Source organism: Scyliorhinus torazame, chromosome 5, assembly GCF_047496885.1.
Source record: "Scyliorhinus torazame isolate Kashiwa2021f chromosome 5, sScyTor2.1, whole genome shotgun sequence".
In the NCBI taxonomy this organism is placed as follows: Eukaryota; Metazoa; Chordata; class Chondrichthyes; order Carcharhiniformes; family Scyliorhinidae; genus Scyliorhinus; species Scyliorhinus torazame.
The window spans coordinates 121,480,255-121,501,408 of record NC_092711.1 but is presented as its reverse complement, the minus strand read 5'-3'; the positions used below and the strand labels follow the sequence as shown (position 1 = coordinate 121,501,408).

At 45.5% G+C, this 21,154-nt stretch overlaps 4 non-coding genes across 4 annotated transcripts; all 4 read right to left on the bottom strand.

The window, feature by feature from the left end:
- Positions 1-5,614: 5,614 nt before the first annotated feature.
- trnav-cac (transfer RNA valine (anticodon CAC)) lies at positions 5,615-5,687 on the bottom strand. The gene has a single exon. It is a non-coding gene; the product is annotated as a tRNA-Val (tRNA).
- A 6,339-nt stretch (positions 5,688-12,026) lies between these two features.
- Positions 12,027-12,099, bottom strand: trnav-cac (transfer RNA valine (anticodon CAC)). Its single transcript has one exon. It is a non-coding gene; the product is annotated as a tRNA-Val (tRNA).
- A 1,668-nt stretch (positions 12,100-13,767) lies between these two features.
- On the bottom strand, positions 13,768-13,840 carry trnav-cac (transfer RNA valine (anticodon CAC)). Its single transcript has one exon. It is a non-coding gene; the product is annotated as a tRNA-Val (tRNA).
- A 4,131-nt stretch (positions 13,841-17,971) lies between these two features.
- On the bottom strand, positions 17,972-18,044 carry trnav-cac (transfer RNA valine (anticodon CAC)). The gene has a single exon. It is a non-coding gene; the product is annotated as a tRNA-Val (tRNA).
- Between the last annotated feature and the right edge of the window lie 3,110 nt (positions 18,045-21,154).

Here is a 21,154-nt window from a genome sequence, read left to right as displayed (position 1 = left end):
GTGTAATCTCTCTTCTACCTCCACCATCTGTTTATTTCCATCAAGTTATTTTCATTCCTTTCATTGGTATGTTTTACCCTCAACATTGCCCCCCTCCCCCCAGCCCATACCATCCTACTTGAGCAACCCTGTCGCCAATTGTTCGCTGACACACTGCTTACTTTGTTCTGCTATTAACACATTCTGATCTCTTGAGGCGCCACTATCAGCACCTTTGTTAGCCTTGATTAGCCTCATTTACATTCCCTTTTTCTTTCTGTCCGAGACATTTTCGTCATTTTCCACCTATTGCTGACCACTCTATCGAGGCCCAATAGGGCACGCCAACCCCGCCCCATCCACATTAGTCTGAATCTGACCCCATTTCCAGTTCTCCAGCTTTGACAAAGAGTCACCCAGGCCCGGAACGACCGCTGCCATCTCGCTCCACAGAGGCTGTCAGTCCTGCTGAGATTGTCCAGTATGTTCTGTTTTTGTTTCAGAATGAAGCATCCGCAGTAAGTTACATTTGTCGTTTATTTAGACATGTTTGAGATGGTGAATAAGTATGTTAATCTGCATTTGTAAATGCATGAAATTCTGTTGTGGATGAACTAGCTCCGAATATCCAAAATAAGAAGGTCCTTTTCTTCTCATTGCCTGTCGAAAATTCAGTGCTTGTGAGTTAATGTGGAATTTATTTTAGTGGCTCATGAGAGACTAAACCTCATAATCCTCGAACATACGAGATGGGGGAACAAAAGTACTTTGTGCAAACATTCCTCACACAACATGAGAAGCACTTGATGTTTCTACCCGGTATGGCCTCGGGGACCTTTCCCATGTTAGGGGAATGTGCTAACCACTACACTACAGAAACCGCTGGCGGTGCAGTAATCAATGGACTTGTGCAATGTTCAACCTCACTGTGTTGCTGCAGATTCTCATGGTTCGTCTGAGAGGCCATGTCACTTATTACAAGAAGACAGCCGTTTCTTTAAAACCGATGTCTCAACTTATAAAACAATCAGGAATCGAACTTTACAGACCTGAAGATAAGTTATGCTTGAAGTGGAAGTTAAATTGAGAAGGCAGGGCTTTCGAAAATAACCACAACCATACGGGTGCATGCATTTTGCTATTCCTCGTTGATGAAGACCAGTTACGAGATTGCGGCAATAGTCAGCAACAGACTAAACTGGAAGTACGAGAAGTTTCTGCTCGGTTTCGAACTTTTCGCGTGTTAGGCGAATGTGATAACCACTACACTATAGAAACAGCTGGAAATCAACGGACGTGTACAATGTGCAACCTCACTGTGTTGCTGCAGATTCGCATGGTGAGGCTGAGAGGCCAGGCCACTTATTACAAGACGACTGCTGTTTCTTTCAAAAGCAGATGTTTCAGCATATAAAACCACAAGATGTAGAAATTAGATCGAACTTAACATGATCTGCGTTAACTTCACAGGGACGTGACCCATCTAATCCACAGAGCCAAAGTGGAGAATTGAACTGACTGGAGAGCTGCATCTTAACGCTGACCTCCCGGACCTCGGCCTCCTGAAATGTTCCAAAGAAGCTCAACAAACACTCGAGGAACAGCAGCGCATCTTTCCACTGGGCTCAATACAGCTTGCACACTCATAGTGTGTGCAACAGTCTCAGACTGCAAATGCTGCCCCCATTCTGTGTGTACTTCCATCGCAGATTTGGGTTTGAATCTTGTTTCCACTTCTTCTTTGTATCCGGGCGGTAGTTGTTGAGAGCTGGCACAGACACAGCGGCTAGAATGGCCTCATACTGTGGTGTAATTATTCTCTCATTCGATGCTCACCTCACTCTGTGGCCAGGGAACCCTAGGCCTTTTCTCATTTAATCTCTCCTGACTTGCACCCTGTCAGACCGCTTTCCTGTTGTTCTGTTTGCTCCCACCAGAATTTGGCTTGGTTAAAACGTCCGACATTTCTAACCTTCCCCGGTTTTAATGAAAGGTGATGGTGAAAGACGAGCTTTGTTGTCCTGTCGACAAATCCCGCCTGACTCGCTGAGTTGTTCCAGTATTTTCCGCAGATGTTATATCGACTTTCGATGGCAATAACAGCGTGCTTCTGTTACGTTCCCGGGGCTCGTTGGTCTAGGGGTATGACATTCACTTACCTCTATTGACTAATTCCAGTTGATTCAGGCAGCTCTCTGTATGTTTCATTTTATTCAGTTCAACAACATCAGACTGTGTAATCTCTCTTCTACCTCCACCATCTGTTTATTTCCATCAAGTTATTTTCATTCCTTCCATTGGTATGTTTTACCCTCAGCATTGCCCCCCTCCCCCCAGCCCATACCATCCTACTTGAGCAACCCTGTCGCCAATTGTTCGCTGACACACTGCTTACTTTGTTCTGCTATTAACACATTCTGATCTCTTGAGGCGCCACTATCTGCACCTTTGTTAGCCTTGATTAGCCTCATTTACATTCCCTTTTTCTTTCTGTCCGAGACATTTTCGTCATTTTCCACCTATTGCTGACCACTCTATCGAGGCCCAATCGGGCACGCCAACCCCGCCCCATCCACATTAGTCTGAATCTGACCCCATTTCCAGTTCTCCAGCTTTGACAAAGAGTCACCCAGGCCCGGAACGACCGCTGCCATCTCGCTCCACAGAGGCTGTCAGTGCTGCTGAGATTGTCCAGTATGTTCTGTTTTTGTTTCAGAATGAAGCATCCGCAGTAAGTTGCATTTGTCGTTCATTTAGACATGTTTGAGATGGTGAATAAGTATGTTTATCTGCATTTGTAAATGCATTAAATTCTGTTGTGGATGAACTAGCTCCGAATATCCAAAATAAGAAGGTCCTTTTCTTCTCATTGCCTGTCGAAAATTGTGACTTAATGTGGAATTTATTTTAGTGGCTCATGAGAGACTAAACCTCATAATCCTCGAACATACGAGATGGGGGAACAAAAGTACTTTGTGCAAACATTCCTCACACAACATGAGAAGCACTTGATGTTTCTACCCGGTATGGCCTCGGGGAACTTTCGCATGTTAGGGGAATGTGCTAACCACTACACTACAGAAACCGCTGGCGGTGCAGTAATCAATGGACTTGTGCAGTGTTCAACCTCACTGTGTTGCTGCAGCTTCTCATGGTTCGTCTGAGAGGCCATGTCACTTATTACAAGAAGACAGCCGTTTCTTTAAAACCGATGTCTCAACTTATAAAACAATCAGGAATCGAACTTTACAGACCTGAAGATAAGTTATGCTTGAAGTGGAAGTTAAATTGAGAAGGCAGGGCTTTCGAAAATAACCACAACCATACGGGTGCATGCATTTTGCTATTCCTCGTTGATGAAGACCAGTTACGAGATTGCGGCAATAGTCAGCAACAGACTAAACTGGAAGTACGAGAAGTTTCTGCTCGGTTTCGAACTTTTCGCGTGTTAGGCGAATGTGATAACCACTACACTACAGAAACAGCTGGCAATCAACGGACGTGTACAATGTGCAACCTCTCTGTGTTGCTGCAGATTCGCATGGTGAGGCTGAGAGGCCAGGCCACTTATTACAAGACGACTGCTGTTTCTTTCAAAAACAGATGTTTCAACATATAAAACCACAAGATGTAGAAATTAGATCGAACTTAACATGATCTGCGTTAACTTCACAGGGACGTGACCCATCTAATCCACAGAGCCAAAGTGGAGAATTGAACTGACTGGAGAGCTGCATCTTAACGCTGACCTCCCGGACCTCGGCCTCCTGAAATGTTCCAAAGAAGCTCAACAAACACTCGAGGAACAGCAGCGCATCTTTCCACTGGGCTCAATACAGCTTGCACACTCATAGTGTGTGCAACAGTCTCACACTGCAAATGCTGCCCCCATTCTGTGTGTACTTCCATCGCAGATTTGGGTTTGAATCTTGTTTCCACTTCTTCTTTGTATCCGGGCGGTAGTTGTTGAGAGCTGGCACAGACACAGCGGCTAGAATGGCCTCATACTGTGGTGTAATTATCCTCTCATTCGATGCTCACCTCACTCTGTGGCCAGGGAACCCTAGGCCTTTTCTCATTTAATCTCTCCTGACTTGCACCCTGTCAGACCGCTTTCCTGTTGTTCTGTTTGCTCCCACCAGGATTTGACTTGGTTAAAACGTCCGACATTTCTAACCCGCCCCGGTTTAAATGAAAGGTGATGGTGAAAGACGAGCTTTGTTGTCCTGTCGACAAATCCCGCCTGACTCGCTGAGTTGTTCCAGTATTTTCCGCAGATGTTAGATCGACTTTCGATGGCTATAACAGCGTGCTTCTGTTACGTTCCCGGGGCTCGTTGGTCTAGGGGTATGACATTCACTTACCTCTATTGACTAATTCCAGTTGATTCAGGCAGCTCTCTGTATGTTTCATTTTATTCAGTTCAACAACATCAGACTGTGTAATCTCTCTTCTACCTCCACCATCTGTTTATTTCCATCAAGTTATTTTCATTCCTTTCATTGGTATGTTTTACCCTCAGCATTGCCCCCCTCCCCCCAGCCCATACCATCCTACTTGAGCAACCCTGTCGCCAATTGTTCGCTGACACACTGCTTACTTTGTTCTGCTATTAACACATTCTGATCTCTTGAGGCGCCACTATCAGCACCTTTGTTAGCCTTGATTAGCCTCATTTACATTCCCTTTTTCTTTCTGTCCGAGACATTTTCGTCATTTTCCACCTATTGCTGACCACTCTATCGAGGCCCAATAGGGCACGCCAACCCCGCCCCATCCACATTAGTCTGAATCTGACCCCATTTCCAGTTCTCCAGCTTTGACAAAGAGTCACCCAGGCCCGGAACGACCGCTGCCATCTCGCTCCACAGAGGCTGTCAGTCCTGCTGAGATTGTCCAGTATGTTCTGTTTTTGTTTCAGAATGAAGCATCCGCAGTAAGTTGCATTTGTCGTTTATTTAGACATGTTTGAGATGGTGAATAAGTATGTTTATCTGCATTTGTAAATGCATGAAATTCTGTTGTGGATGAACTAGCTCCGAATATCCAAAATAGGAAGGTCCTTTCCTTCTCTTTGCCTGTCGATAATTCAGTGCTTGTGACTTAATGTGGAATTTATTTTAGTGGCTCATGAGAGACTAAACCTCATAATCCTCGAACATACGAGATGGGGGAACAAAAGTACTTTGTGCAAACATTCCTCACACAACATGAGAAGCACTTGATGTTTCTACCCGGTATGGCCCCGGGGACCTTTCGCATGTTAGGGGAATGTGCTAACCACTACACTACAGAAACCGCTGGCGGTGCAGTAATCAATGGACTTATGCAATGTTCAACCTCACTGTGTTGCTGCAGCTTCTCATGGTTCGTCTGAGAGGCCATGTCACTTATGACAAGAAGACAGCCGTTTCTTTAAAACCGATGTCTCAACTTAGAAAACAATCAGGAATCGAAATTTACAGACCTGAAGATAAGTTATGTTTTGCTTGAAGTGGAAGTTAAATTGAGAAGGCAGGGCTTTCGAAAATAACCACAACCTTACGGGTGCATGCATTTTGCTATTTTTCAGTGATGAAGACCAGTTATGATATTGCGGCAAAAGTCAGCAACAGAACAACCTGGTAGCCCGAGATGTTTCTGCCCGGTTTCGAACCGGGGACCTTTCGCGTGTGAGGCGAATGTGATAACCACTACACTACAGAAACAGTTGGCAATCCACGGACGTGTACAATGTGCAACCTCACTGTGCTGCTGCAGATTCGCATGGTGAGGCTGAGAGGCTAGGCCACTTATTACAAGACGACTGCCTTTTCTCATTTAATCTCTCCTGACTTGCACCCTGTCAGAGCGCTTTCCTGTTGTTCTGTTTGCTCCCACCGGGATTTGACTTGGTTAAAAGGTCCGACATTTCTAACCCGTCCCGGTTTTAATGAAACGTGATGGTGAAAGACGAGCTTTGTTGTCCTGTCGACAAATCCCGCCTGACTCGCTGAGTTGTTCCAGTATCTTCCGCAGATGTTGGATCAACTTTCGATGGCTATAACAGCGTGCTTCTGTGCCAGTTCCGCGGCTCGTTGGTCTAGGAGTATGATTCTCGCTTTGGGTGTCTCGATTGCGAAACTTGCGGGAGGTCCCGGGTTCAAATCCCGGACGAGCCCTTTGATAACTTTTTCTGTTGGTCAGGCGATATGTTTTCTTCATTTCTATGCGGCTCATTCGGCGGGATTCATTCACATTGGGTTTGCTTTGAGAAGCTGAGCTCACACAGCAGGGAACCAATCGGTTCGCGAGACAATCGCGACATTGTCTAAAAGCTTGTCTATGTGTGGACATTCACTTACCTCTATTGACTTATTCCAGTAGATTCAGGCAGCTCTCTGTATGTTTCATTTTATTCAGTTCAACAACATCAGACTGTGTAATCTCTCTTCTCCCTCCACCATCTGTTTATTTCCATCAAGTTATTTTCATTCCTTCCATTGGTATGTTTTACCCTCAGCATTGCCCCCCTCCCCCCAGCCCATACCATCCTACTTGAGCAATCTGATCCCTGTGGCCAATTGTTCGCTGACACACTGCTTACTTTGTTCTGCTATTAACACATTCTGATCTCTTGAGGCGCCACTATCAGCACCTTTGTTAGCCTTGATTAGCCTCATTTACATTCCCTTTTTCTTTCTGTCCGAGACATTTTCGTCATTTTCCACCTATTGCTGACCACTCTATCGAGGCCCAATCGGGCACGCCAACCTTGCCCCATCCACATTAGTCTGAATCTGACCCCATTTCCAGTTCTCCAGCTTTGACAAAGAGTCACCCAGGCCCGGAACGACCGCTGCCATCTCGCTCCACAGAGGCTGTCAGTCCTGCTGAGATTGTCCAGTATGTTCTGTTTTTGTTTCAGAATGAAGCATCCGCAGTAAGTTGCATTTGTCGTTCATTTAGACATGTTTGAGATGGTGAATAAGTATGTTTATCTGCATTTGTAAATGCATGAAATTCTGTTGTGGATGAACTAGCTCCGAATATCCAAAATAAGAAGGTCCTTTTCTTCTCATTGCCTGTCGAAAATTCAGTGCTTGTGACTTAATGTGGAATTTATTTTAGTGGCTCATGAGAGACTAATCCTCATAATCCTCGAACATACGAGATGGGGGAACAAAAGTACTTTGTGCAAACATTCCTCACACAACATGAGAAGCACTTGATGTTTCTACCCGGTATGGCCTCGGGGACCTTTCGCATGTTAGGGGAATGTGCTAACCACTACACTACAGAAACCGCTGGCGGTGCAGTAATCAATGGACTTGTGCAGTGTTCAACCTCACTGTGTTGCTGCAGATTCTCATGGTTCGTCTGAGAGGCCATGTCACTTATTACAAGAAGACAGCCGTTTCTTTAAAACCGATGTCTCAACTTATAAAACAATCAGGAATCGAACTTTACAGACCTGAAGATAAGTTATGCTTGAAGTGGAAGTTAAATTGAGAAGGCAGGGCTTTCGAAAATAACCACAACCATACGGGTGCATGCATTTTGCTATTCCTCGTTGATGAAGACCAGTTACGAGATTGCGGCAATAGTCAGCAACAGACTAAACTGGAAGTACGAGAAGTTTCTGCTCGGTTTCGAACTTTTCGCGTGTTAGGCGAATGTGATAACCACTACACTACAGAAACAGCTGGCAATCAACGGACGTGTACAATGTGCAACCTCACTGTGTTGCTGCAGATTCGCATGGTGAGGCTGAGAGGCCAGGCCACTTATTACAAGACGACTGCTGTTTCTTTCAAAAACAGATGTTTCAACATATAAAACCACAAGATGTAGAAATTAGATCGAACTTAACATGATCTGCGTTAACTTCACAGGGACGTGACCCATCTAATCCACAGAGCCAAAGTGGAGAATTGAACTGACTGGAGAGCTGCATCTTAACGCTGACCTCCCGGACCTCGGCCTCCTGAAATGTTCCAAAGAAGCTCAACAAACACTCGAGGAACAGCAGCGCATCTTTCCACTGGGCTCAATACAGCTTGCACACTCATAGTGTGTGCAACAGTCTGACACTGTAAATGCTGCCCCCAGTCTGTGTGTACTACCATCGCAGATTTGGGTTTGAATCTTGTTTCCACTTCTTCTTTGTATCCGGGCGGTAGTTGTTGAGAGCTGGCACAGACACAGCGGCTAGAATGGCCTCATACTGTGGTGTAATTATCCTCTCATTCGATGCTCACCTCACTCTGTGGCCAGGGAACCCTAGGCCTTTTCTCATTTAATCTCTCCTGACTTGCACCCTGTCAGACCGCTTTCCTGTTGTTCTGTTTGCTCCCACCAGGATTTGACTTGGTTAAAACGTCCGACATTTCTAACCCGCCCCGGTTTAAATGAAAGGTGATCGTGAAAGACGAGCTTTGTTGTCCTGTCGACAAATCCCGCCTGACTCGCTGAGTTGTTCCAGTATTTTCCGCAGATGTTAGATCGACTTTCGATGGCAATAACAGCGTGCTTCTGTTACGTTCCCGGGGCTCGTTGGTCTGGGGGTATGACATTCACTTACCTCTATTGACTAATTCCAGTTGATTCAGGCAGCTCTCTGTATGTTTCATTTTATTCAGTTCAACAACATCAGACTGTGTAATCTCTCTTCTACCTCCACCATCTGTTTATTTCCATCAAGTTATTTTCATTCCTTCCATTGGTATGTTTTACCCTCAGCATTGCCCCCCTCCCCCCAGCCCATACCATCCCACTTGAGCAACCCTGTCGCCAATTGTTCGCTGACACACTGCTTACTTTGTTCTGCTATTAACACATTCTGATCTCTTGAGGCGCCACTATCAGCACCTTTGTTAGCCTTGATTAGCCTCATTTACATTCCCTTTTTCTTTCTGTCCGAGACATTTTCGTCATTTTCCACCTATTGCTGACCACTCTATCGAGGCCCAATCGGGCACGCCAACCCCGCCCCATCCACATTAGTCTGAATCTGACCCCATTTCCAGTTCTCCAGCTTTGACAAAGAGTCACCCAGGCCCGGAACGACCGCTGCCATCTCGCTCCACAGAGGCTGTCAGTCCTGCTGAGATTGTCCAGTATGTTCTGTTTTTGTTTCAGAATGAAGCATCCGCAGTAAGTTGCATTTGTCGTTCATTTAGACATGTTTGAGATGGTGAATAAGTATGTTTATCTGCATTTGTAAATGCATGAAATTCTGTTGTGGATGAACTAGCTCCGAATATCCAAAATAAGAAGGTCCTTTTCTTCTCATTGCCTGTCGAAAATTCAGTGCTTGTGACTTAATGTGGAATTTATTTTAGTGGCTCATGAGAGACTAATCCTCATAATCCTCGAACATACGAGATGGGGGAACAAAAGTACTTTGTGCAAACATTCCTCACACAACATGAGAAGCACTTGATGTTTCTACCCGGTATGGCCTCGGGGACCTTTCGCATGTTAGGGGAATGTGCTAACCACTACACTACAGAAACCGCTGGCGGTGCAGTAATCAATGGACTTGTGCAGTGTTCAACCTCACTGTGTTGCTGCAGATTCTCATGGTTCGTCTGAGAGGGCATGTCACTTATTACAAGAAGACAGCCGTTTCTTTAAAACCGATGTCTCAACTTATAAAACAATCAGGAATCGAACTTTACAGACCTGAAGATAAGTTATGCTTGAAGTGGAAGTTAAATTGAGAAGGCAGGGCTTTCGAAAATAACCACAACCATACGGGTGCATGCATTTTGCTATTCCTCGTTGATGAAGACCAGTTACGAGATTGCGGCAATAGTCAGCAACAGACTAAACTGGAAGTACGAGAAGTTTCTGCTCGGTTTCGAACTTTTCGCGTGTTAGGCGAATGTGATAACCACTACACTACAGAAACAGCTGGCAATCAACGGACGTGTACAATGTGCAACCTCACTGTGTTGCTGCAGATTCGCATGGTGAGGCTGAGAGGCCAGGCCACTTATTACAAGACGACTGCTGTTTCTTTCAAAAACAGATGTTTCAACATATAAAACCACAAGATGTAGAAATTAGATCGAACTTAACATGATCTGCGTTAACTTCACAGGGACGTGACCCATCTAATCCACAGAGCCAAAGTGGAGAATTGAACTGACTGGAGAGCTGCATCTTAACGCTGACCTCCCGGACCTCGGCCTCCTGAAATGTTCCAAAGAAGCTCAACAAACACTCGAGGAACAGCAGCGCATCTTTCCACTGGGCTCAATACAGCTTGCACACTCATAGTGTGTGCAACAGTCTGACACTGTAAATGCTGCCCCCAGTCTGTGTGTACTACCATCGCAGATTTGGGTTTGAATCTTGTTTCCACTTCTTCTTTGTATCCGGGCGGTAGTTGTTGAGAGCTGGCACAGACACAGCGGCTAGAATGGCCTCATACTGTGGTGTAATTATCCTCTCATTCGATGCTCACCTCACTCTGTGGCCAGGGAACCCTAGGCCTTTTCTCATTTAATCTCTCCTGACTTGCACCCTGTCAGACCGCTTTCCTGTTGTTCTGTTTGCTCCCACCAGGATTTGACTTGGTTAAAACGTCCGACATTTCTAACCCGCCCCGGTTTAAATGAAAGGTGATCGTGAAAGACGAGCTTTGTTGTCCTGTCGACAAATCCCGCCTGACTCGCTGAGTTGTTCCAGTATTTTCCGCAGATGTTAGATCGACTTTCGATGGCAATAACAGCGTGCTTCTGTTACGTTCCCGGGGCTCGTTGGTCTGGGGGTATGACATTCACTTACCTCTATTGACTAATTCCAGTTGATTCAGGCAGCTCTCTGTATGTTTCATTTTATTCAGTTCAACAACATCAGACTGTGTAATCTCTCTTCTACCTCCACCATCTGTTTATTTCCATCAAGTTATTTTCATTCCTTCCATTGGTATGTTTTACCCTCAGCATTGCCCCCCTCCCCCCAGCCCATACCATCCCACTTGAGCAACCCTGTCGCCAATTGTTCGCTGACACACTGCTTACTTTGTTCTGCTATTAACACATTCTGATCTCTTGAGGCGCCACTATCAGCACCTTTGTTAGCCTTGATTAGCCTCATTTACATTCCCTTTTTCTTTCTGTCCGAGACATTTTCGTCATTTTCCACCTATTGCTGACCACTCTATCGAGGCCCAATAGGGCACGCCAACCCCGCCCCATCCAGATTAGTCTGAATCTGACCCCATTTCCAGTTCTCCAGCTTTGACAAAGAGTCACCCAGGCCCGGAACGACCGCTGCCATCTCGCTCCACAGAGGCTGTCAGTCCTGCTGAGAGTGTCCAGTATGTTCTGTTTTTGTTTCAGAATGAAGCATCCGCAGTAAGTTGCATTTGTCGTTTATTTAGACATGTTTGAGATGGTGAATAAGTATGTTTATCTGCATTTGTAAATGCATGAAATTCTGTTGTGGATGAACTAGCTCCGAATATCCAAAATAGGAAGGTCCTTTTCTTCTCTTTGCCTGTCGATAATTCAGTGCTTGTGACTTAATGTGGAATTTATTTTAGTGGCTCATGAGAGACTAAACCTCATAATCCTCGAACATACGAGATGGGGGAACAAAAGTACTTTGTGCAAACATTCCTCACACAACATGAGAAGCACTTGATGTTTCTACCCGGTATGGCCCCGGGGACCTTTCGCATGTTAGGGGAATGTGCTAACCACTACACTACAGAAACCGCTGGCGGTGCAGTAATCAATGGACTTATGCAATGTTCAACCTCACTGTGTTGCTGCAGCTTCTCATGGTTCGTCTGAGAGGCCATGTCACTTATGACAAGAAGACAGCCGTTTCTTTAAAACCGATGTCTCAACTTAGAAAACAATCAGGAATCGAAATTTACAGACCTGAAGATGAGTTATGTTTTGCTTGAAGTGGAAGTTAAATTGAGAAGGCAGGGCTTTCGAAAATAACCACAACCATACGGGTGCATGCATTTTGCTATTCCTCGGTGATGAAGACCAGTTATGAGATTGCGGCAATAGTCAGCAACAGACTAACCTGGTAGTACGAGATGTTTCTGCCCGGTTTCGAACCGGGGACCTTTCGCGTGTGAGGCGAATGTGATAACCACTACACTACAGAAACAGCTGGCAATCCACGGACGTGTACAATGTGCAACCTCACTGTGCTGCTGCAGATTCGCATGGTGAGGCTGAGAGGCTAGGCCACTTATTACAAGACGACTGCCTTTTCTCATTTAATCTCTCCTGACTTGCACCCTGTCAGAGCGCTTTCCTGTTGTTCTGTTTGCTCCCACCGGGATTTGACTTGGTTAAAACGTCCGACATTTCTAACCCGCCCCGGTTTAAATGAAAGGTGATGGTGAAAGACGAGCTTTGTTGTCCTGTCGACAAATCCCGCCTGACTCGCTGAGTTGTTCCAGTATTTTCCGCAGATGTTAGATCGACTTTCGATGGCAATAACAGCGTGCTTCTGTTACGTTCCCGGGGCTCGTTGGTCTAGGGGTATGACATTCACTTACCTCTATTGACTAATTCCAGTTGATTCAGGCAGCTCTCTGTATGTTTCATTTTATTCAGTTCAACAACATCAGACTGTGTAATCTCTCTTCTACCTCCACCATCTGTTTATTTCCATCAAGTTATTTTCATTCCTTCCATTGGTATGTTTTACCCTCAGCATTGCCCCCCTCCCCCCAGCCCATACCATCCTACTTGAGCAACCCTGTCGCCAATTGTTCGCTGACACACTGCTTACTTTGTTCTGCTATTAACACATTCTGATCTCTTGAGGCGCCACTATCAGCACCTTTGTTAGCCTTGATTAGCCTCATTTACATTCCCTTTTTCTTTCTGTCCGAGACATTTTCGTCATTTTCCACCTATTGCTGACCACTCTATCGAGGCCCAATAGGGCACGCCAACCCCGCCCCATCCACATTAGTCTGAATCTGACCCCATTTCCAGTTCTCCAGCTTTGACAAAGAGTCACCCAGGCCCGGAACGACCGCTGCCATCTCGCTCCACAGAGGCTGTCAGTCCTGCTGAGAGTGTCCAGTATGTTCTGTTTTTGTTTCAGAATGAAGCATCCGCAGTAAGTTGCATTTGTCGTTTATTTAGACATGTTTGAGATGGTGAATAAGTATGTTTATCTGCATTTGTAAATGCATGAAATTCTGTTGTGGATGAACTAGCTCCGAATATCCAAAATAGGAAGGTCCTTTTCTTCTCTTTGCCTGTCGATAATTCAGTGCTTGTGACTTAATGTGGAATTTATTTTAGTGGCTCATGAGAGACTAAAACTCATAATCCTCGAACATACGAGATGGGGGAACAAAAGTACTTTGTGCAAACATTCCTCACACAACATGAGAAGCACTTGATGTTTCTACCCGGTATGGCCCCGGGGACCTTTCGCATGTTAGGGGAATGTGCTAACCACTACACTACAGAAACCGCTGGCGGTGCAGTAATCAATGGACTTATGCAATGTTCAACCTCACTGTGTTGCTGCAGCTTCTCATGGTTCGTCTGAGAGGCCATGTCACTTATGACAAGAAGACAGCCGTTTCTTTAAAACCGATGTCTCAACTTAGAAAACAATCAGGAATCGAAATTTACAGACCTGAAGATGAGTTATGTTTTGCTTGAAGTGGAAGTTAAATTGAGAAGGCAGGGCTTTCGAAAATAACCACAACCATACGGGTGCATGCATTTTGCTATTCCTCGGTGATGAAGACCAGTTATGAGATTGCGGCAATAGTCAGCAACAGACTAACCTGGTAGTACGAGATGTTTCTGCCCGGTTTCGAACCGGGGACCTTTCGCGTGTGAGGCGAATGTGATAACCACTACACTACAGAAACAGCTGGCAATCCACGGAAGTGTACAATGTGCAACCTCACTGTGCTGCTGCAGATTCGCATGGTGAGGCTGAGAGGCTAGGCCACTTATTACAAGACGACTGCCTTTTCTCATTTAATCTCTCCTGACTTGCACCCTGTCAGAGCGCTTTCCTGTTGTTCTGTTTGCTCCCACCGGGATTTGACTTGGTTAAAACGTCCGACATTTCTAACCCGTCCCGGTTTTAATGAAAGGTGATGGTGAAAGACGAGCTTTGTTGTCCTGTCGACAAATCCCGCCTGACTCGCTGAGTTGTTCCAGTATCTTCCGCAGATGTTGGATCAACTTTCGATGGCTATAACAGCGTGCTTCTGTGCCAGTTCCGCGGCTCGTTGGTCTAGGAGTATGATTCTCGCTTTGGGTGTCTCGATTGCGAAACTTGCGGGAGGTCCCGGGTTCAAATCCCGGACGAGCCCTTTGATAACGTTTTCTGTTGGTCAGGCGATATGTTTTCTTCATTTCTATGCGGCTCATTCGGCGGGATTCATTCACATTGGGTTTGCTTTGAGAAGCTGAGCTCACACAGCAGGGAACCAATCGGTTCGCGAGACAATCGCGACATTGTCTAAAAGCTTGTCTATGTGTGGACATTCACTTACCTCTATTGACTTATTCCAGTAGATTCAGGCAGCTCTCTGTATGTTTCATTTTATTCAGTTCAACAACATCAGACTGTGTAATCTCTCTTCTCCCTCCACTATCTGTTTATTTCCATCAAGTTATTTTCATTCCTTCCATTGGTATGTTTTACCCTCAGCATTGCCCCCCTCCCCCCAGCCCATACCATCCTACTTGAGCAATCTGATCCCTGTGGCCAATTGTTCGCTGACACACTGCTTACTTTGTTCTGCTATTAACACATTCTGATCTCTTGAGGCGCCACTATCAGCACCTTTGTTAGCCTTGATTAGCCTCATTTACATTCCCTTTTTCTTTCTGTCCGAGACATTTTCGTCATTTTCCACCTATTGCTGACCACTCTATCGAGGCCCAATCGGGCACGCCAACCACGCCCCATCCACATTAGTCTGAATCTGACCCCATTTCCAGTTCTCCAGCTTTGACAAAGAGTCACCCAGGCCCGGAACGACCGCTGCCATCTCGCTCCACAGAGGCTGTCAGTCCTGCTGAGATTGTCCAGTATGTTCTGTTTTTGTTTCAGAATGAAGCATCCGCAGTAAGTTGCATTTGTCGTTCATTTAGACATGTTTGAGATGGTGAATAAGTATGTTTATCTGCATTTGTAAATGCATGAAATTCTGTTGTGGATGAACTAGCTCCGAATATGCAAAATAAGAAGGTCCTTTTCTTCTCATTGCCTGTCGAAAATTCAGTGCTTGTGACTTAATGTGGAATTTATTTTAGTGGCTCATGAGAGACTAATCCTCATAATCCTCGAACATACGAGATGGGGGAACAAAAGTACTTTGAGCAAACATTCCTCACACAACATGAGAAGCACTTGATGTTTCTACCCGGTATGGCTCCGGGGACCTTTCGCATGTTAGGGGAATGTGCTAACCACTACACTACAGAAACCGCTGGCGGTGCAGTAATCAATGGACTTATGCAATGTTCAACCTCACTGTGTTGCTGCAGCTTCTCATGGTTCGTCTGAGAGGCCATGTCACTTATGACAAGAAGACAGCCGTTTCTTTAAAACCGATGTCTCAACTTAGAAAACAATCAGGAATCGAAATTTACAGACTTGAAGATAAGTTATGTTTTGCTTGAAGTGGAAGTTAAATTGAGAAGGCAGGGCTTTCGAAAATAACCACAACCATACGGGTGCATGCATTTTGCTATTCTTCGGTGATGAAGACCAGTTATGAGATTGCGGCAATAGTCAGCAACAGACTAAACTGGAAGTACGAGACGTTTCTGCTCGGTTTCGAACTTTTCGCGTGTTAGGCGAATGTGATAACCACTACACTACAGAAACAGCTGGCAATCAACGGACGTGTACAATGTGCAACCTCACTGTGTTGCTGCAGATTCGCATGGTGAGGCTGAGAGGCCAGGCCACTTATTACAAGACGACTGCTGTTTCTTTCAAAAACAGATGTTTCAACATATAAAACCACAAGATGTAGAAATTAGATCGAACTTAACATGATCTGCGTTAACTTCACAGGGACGTGACCCATCTAATCCACAGAGCCAAAGTGGAGAATTGAACTGACTGGAGAGCTGCATCTTAACGCTGACCTCCCGGACCTCGGCCTCCTGAAATGTTCCAAAGAAGCTCAACAAACACTCGAGGAACAGCAGCGCATCTTTCCACTGGGCTCAATACAGCTTGCACACTCATAGTGTGTGCAACAGTCTCACACTGCAAATGCTGCCCCCATTCTGTGTGTACTTCCATCGCAGATTTGGGTTTGAATCTTGTTTCCACTTCTTCTTTGTATCCGGGCGGTAGTTGTTGAGAGCTGGCATAGACACAGCGGCTAGAATGGCCTCATACTGTGGTGTAATTATCCTCTCATTCGATGCTCACCTCACTCTGTGGCCAGGGAACCCTAGGCCTTTTCTCATTTAATCTCTCCTGACTTGCACCCTGTCAGAGCGCTTTCCTGTTGTTCTGTTTGCTCCCACCAGGATTTGACTTGGTTAAAACGTCCGACATTTCTAACCCGCCCCGGTTTAAATGAAAGGTGATGGTGAAAGACGAGCTTTGTTGTCCTGTCGACAAATCCCGCCTGACTCGCTGAGTTGTTCCAGTATTTTCCGCAGATGTTAGATCGACTTTCGATGGCAATAACAGCGTGCTTCTGTTACGTTCCCGGGGCTCGTTGGTCTAGGGGTATGACATTCACTTACCTCTATTGACTAATTCCAGTTGATTCAGGCAGCTCTCTGTATGTTTCATTTTATTCAGTTCAACAACATCAGACTGTGTAATCTCTCTTCTACCTCCACCATCTGTTTATTTCCATCAAGTTATTTTCATTCCTTCCATTGGTATGTTTTACCCTCAGCATTGCCCCCCTCCCCCCAGCACATACCATCCTACTTGAGCAACCCTGTCGCCAATTGTTCGCTGACACACTGCTTACTTTGTTCTGCTATTAACACATTCTGATCTCTTGAGGCGCCACTATCAGCACCTTTGTTAGCCTTGATTAGCCTCATTTACATTCCCTTTTTCTTTCTGTCCGAGACATTTTCGTCATTTTCCACCTATTGCTGACCACTCTATCGAGGCCCAATAGGGCACGCCAACCCCGCCCCATCCACATTAGTCTGAATCTGACCCCATTTCCAGTTCTCCAGCTTTGACAAAGAGTCACCCAGGCCCGGAACGACCGCTGCCATCTCGCTCCACAGAGGCTGTCAGTCCTGCTGAGAGTGTCCAGTATGTTCTGTTTTTGTTTCAGAATGAAGCATCCGCAGTAAGTTGCATTTGTCGTTTATTTAGACATGTTTGAGATGGTGAATAAGTATGTTTATCTGCATTTGTAAATGCATGAAATTCTGTTGTGGATGAACTAGCTCCGAATATCCAAAATAGGAAGGTCCTTTTCTTCTCTTTGCCTGTCGATAATTCAGTGCTTGTGACTTAATGTGGAATTTATTTTAGTGGCTCATGAGAGGCTAAACCTCATAATCCTCGAACATACGAGATGGGGGAACAAAAGTACTTTGTGCAAACATTCCTCACACAACATGAGAAGCACTTGATGTTTCTACCCGGTATGGCCCCGGGGACCTTTCGCATGTTAGGGGAATGTGCTAACCACTAAACTACAGAAACCGCTGGCGGTGCAGTAATCAATGGACTTATGCAATGTTCAACCTCACTGTGTTGCTGCAGCTTCTCATGGTTCGTCTGAGAGGCCATGTCACTTATGACAAGAAGACAGCCGTTTCTTTAAAACCGATGTCTCAACTTAGAAAACAATCAGGAATCGAAATTTACAGACCTGAAGATAAGTTATGTTTTGCTTGAAGTGGAAGTTAAATCGAGAAGGCAGGGCTTTCGAAAATAACCACAACCATACGGGTGCATGCATTTTGCTAATTCTCGGTGATGAAGACCAGTTATGAGATTGCGGCAATAGTCAGCAACAGACTAACCTGGTAGTACGAGATGTTTCTGCCCGGTTTCGAACCGGGGACCTTTCGCGTGTGAGGCGAATGTGATAACCACTACACTACAGAAACAGCTGGCAATCCACGGACGTGTACAATGTGCAACCTCACTGTGCTGCTGCAGATTCGCATGGTGAGGCTGAGAGGCTAGGCCACTTATTACAAGACGACTGCCTTTTCTCATTTAATCTCTCCTGACTTGCACCCTGTCAGAGCGCTTTCCTGTTGTTCTGTTTGCTCCCACCGGGATTTGACTTGGTTAAAACGTCCGACATTTCTAACCCGTCCCGGTTTTAATGAAAGGTGATGGTGAAAGACGAGCTTTGTTGTCCTGTCGACAAATCCCGCCTGACTCGCTGCGTTGTTCCTGTATCTTCCGCAGATGTTGGATCAACTTTCGATGGCTATAACAGCGTGCTTCTGTGCCAGTTCCGCGGCTCGTTGGTCTAGGAGTATGATTCTCGCTTTGGGTGTCTCGATTGCGAAACTTGCGGGAGGTCCCGGGTTCAAATCCCGGACGAGCCCTTTGATAACGTTTTCTGTTGGTCAGGCGATATGTTTTCTTCATTTCTATGCGGCTCATTCGTCGGGATTCATTCACATTGGGTTTGCTTTGAGAAGCTGAGCTCACACAGCAGGGAACCAATCGGTTCGCGAGACAATCGCGACATTGTCTAAAAGCTTGTCTATGTGTGGACATTCACTTACCTCTATTGACTTATTCCAGTAGATTCAGGCAGCTCTCTGTATGTTTCATTTTATTCAGTTCAACAACATCAGACTGTGTAATCTCTCTTCTACCTCCACCATCTGTTTATTTCCATCAAGTTATTTTCATTCCTTCCATTGGTATGTTTTACCCTCAGCATTGCCCCCCTCCCCCCAGCCCATACCATCCTACTTGAGCAATCTGATCCCTGTGGCCAATTGTTCGCTGACACACTGCTTACTTTGTTCGGCTATTAACACATTCTGATCTCTTGAGGCGCCACTATCAGCACCTTTGTTAGCCTTGATTAGCCTCATTTACATTCCCTTTTTCTTTCTGTCCGAGACATTTTCGTCATTTTCCACCAATTGCTGACCACTCTATCGAGGCCCAATCGGGCACGCCAACCCCGCCCCATCCACATTAGTCTGAATCTGACCCCATTTCCAGTTCTCCAGCTTTGACAAAGAGTCACCCAGGCCCGGAACGACCGCTGCCATCTCGCTCCACAGAGGCTGTCAGTCCTGCTGAGATTGTCCAGTATGTTCTGTTTTTGTTTCAGAATGAAGCATCCGCATAAGTTGCATTTGTCGTTCATTTAGACATGTTTGAGATGGTGAATAAGTATGTTTATCTGCATTTGTAAATGCATGAAATTCTGTTGTGGATGAACTAGCTCCGAATGTCCAAAATAAGAAGGTCCTTTTCTTCTCATTGCCTGTCGAAAATTCAGTGCTTGTGACTTAATGTGGAATTTATTTTAGTGGCTCATGAGAGAATAAACCTCATAATCCTCGAACATACGAGATGGGGGAACAAAAGTACTTTGTGCAAACATTCCTCACACAACATGAGAAGCACTGGATGTTTCTACCCGGTATGGCCTCGGGGACCTTTCCCATGTTAGGGGAATGTGCTAACTACTACACTACAGAAACCGCTGGCGGTGCAGTAATCAATGGACTTGTGCAATGTTCAACCTCACTGTGTTGCTGCAGATTCTCATGGTTCGTCTGAGAGGCCATGTCACTTATTACAAGAAGACAGCCGTTTCTTTAAAACCGATGTCTCAACTTATAAAACAATCAGGAATCGAACTTTACAGACCTGAAGATAAGTTATGCTTGAAGTGGAAGTTAAATTGAGAAGGCAGGGCTTTCGAAAATAACCACAACCATACGGGTGCATGCATTTCGCTATTCTTCGGTGATGAAGACCAGTTATGAGATTGCGGCAATAGTCAGCAACAGACTAAACTGGAAGTACGAGAAGTTTCTGCTCGGTTTCGAACTTTTCGCGTGTTAGGCGAATGTGATAACCACTACACTACAGAAACAGCTGGCAATCAACGGACGTGTACAATGTGCAACCTCACTGTGTTGCTGCAGATTCGCATGGTGAGGCTGAGAGGCCAGGCCACTTATTACAAGACGACTGCTGTTTCTTTCAGAAACAGATGTTTCAACATATAAAACCACAAGATGTAGAAATTAGATCGAACTTAACATGATCTGCGTTAACTTCACAGGGACGTGACCCATCTAATCCAAAGAGCCAAAGTGGAGAATTGAACTGACTGGAGAGCTGCATCTTAACGCTGACCTCCCGGACCTCGGCCTCCTGAAATGTTCCAAAGAAGCTCAACAAACACTCGAGGAAGAGCAGCGCATCTTTCCACTGGGCTCAATACAGCTTGCACACTCATAGTGTGTGCAACAGTCTCACACTGCAAATGCTGCCCCCATTCTGTGTGTACTTCCATCGCAGATTTGGGTTTGAATCTTGTTTCCACTTCTTCTTTGTATCCGGGCGGTAGTTGTTGAGAGCTGGCACAGACACAGCGGCTAGAATGGCCTCATACTGTGGTGTAATTATTCTCTCATTCGATGCTCACCTCACTCTGTGGCCAGGGAACCCTAGGCCTTTTCTCATTTAATCTCTCCTGACTTGCATCCTGTCAGACCGCTTTCCTGTTGTTCTGTTTGCTCCCACCAGGATTTGACTTGGTTAAAACGTCCGACATTTCTAACCCGCCCCGGTTTAAATGAAAGGTGATGGTGAAAGACGAGCTTTGTTGTCCTGTCGACAAATCCCGCCTGACTCGCTGAGTTGTTCCAGTATTTTCCGCAGATGTTAGATCGACTTTCGATGGCAATAACAGCGTGCTTCTGTTACGTTCCCGGGGCTCGTTGGTCTAGGGGTATGACATTCACTTACCTCTATTGACTAATTCCAGTTGATTCAGGCAGCTCTCTGTATGTTTCATTTTATTCAGTTCAACAACATCAGACTGTGTAATCTCTCTTCTACCTCCACCATCTGTTTATTTCCATCAAGTTATTTTCATTCCTTCCATTGGTATGTTTTACCCTCAGCATTGCCCCCCTCCCCCCAGCCCATACCATCCTACTTGAGCAACCCTGTCGCCAATTGTTCGCTGACACACTGCTTACTTTGTTCTGCTATTAACACA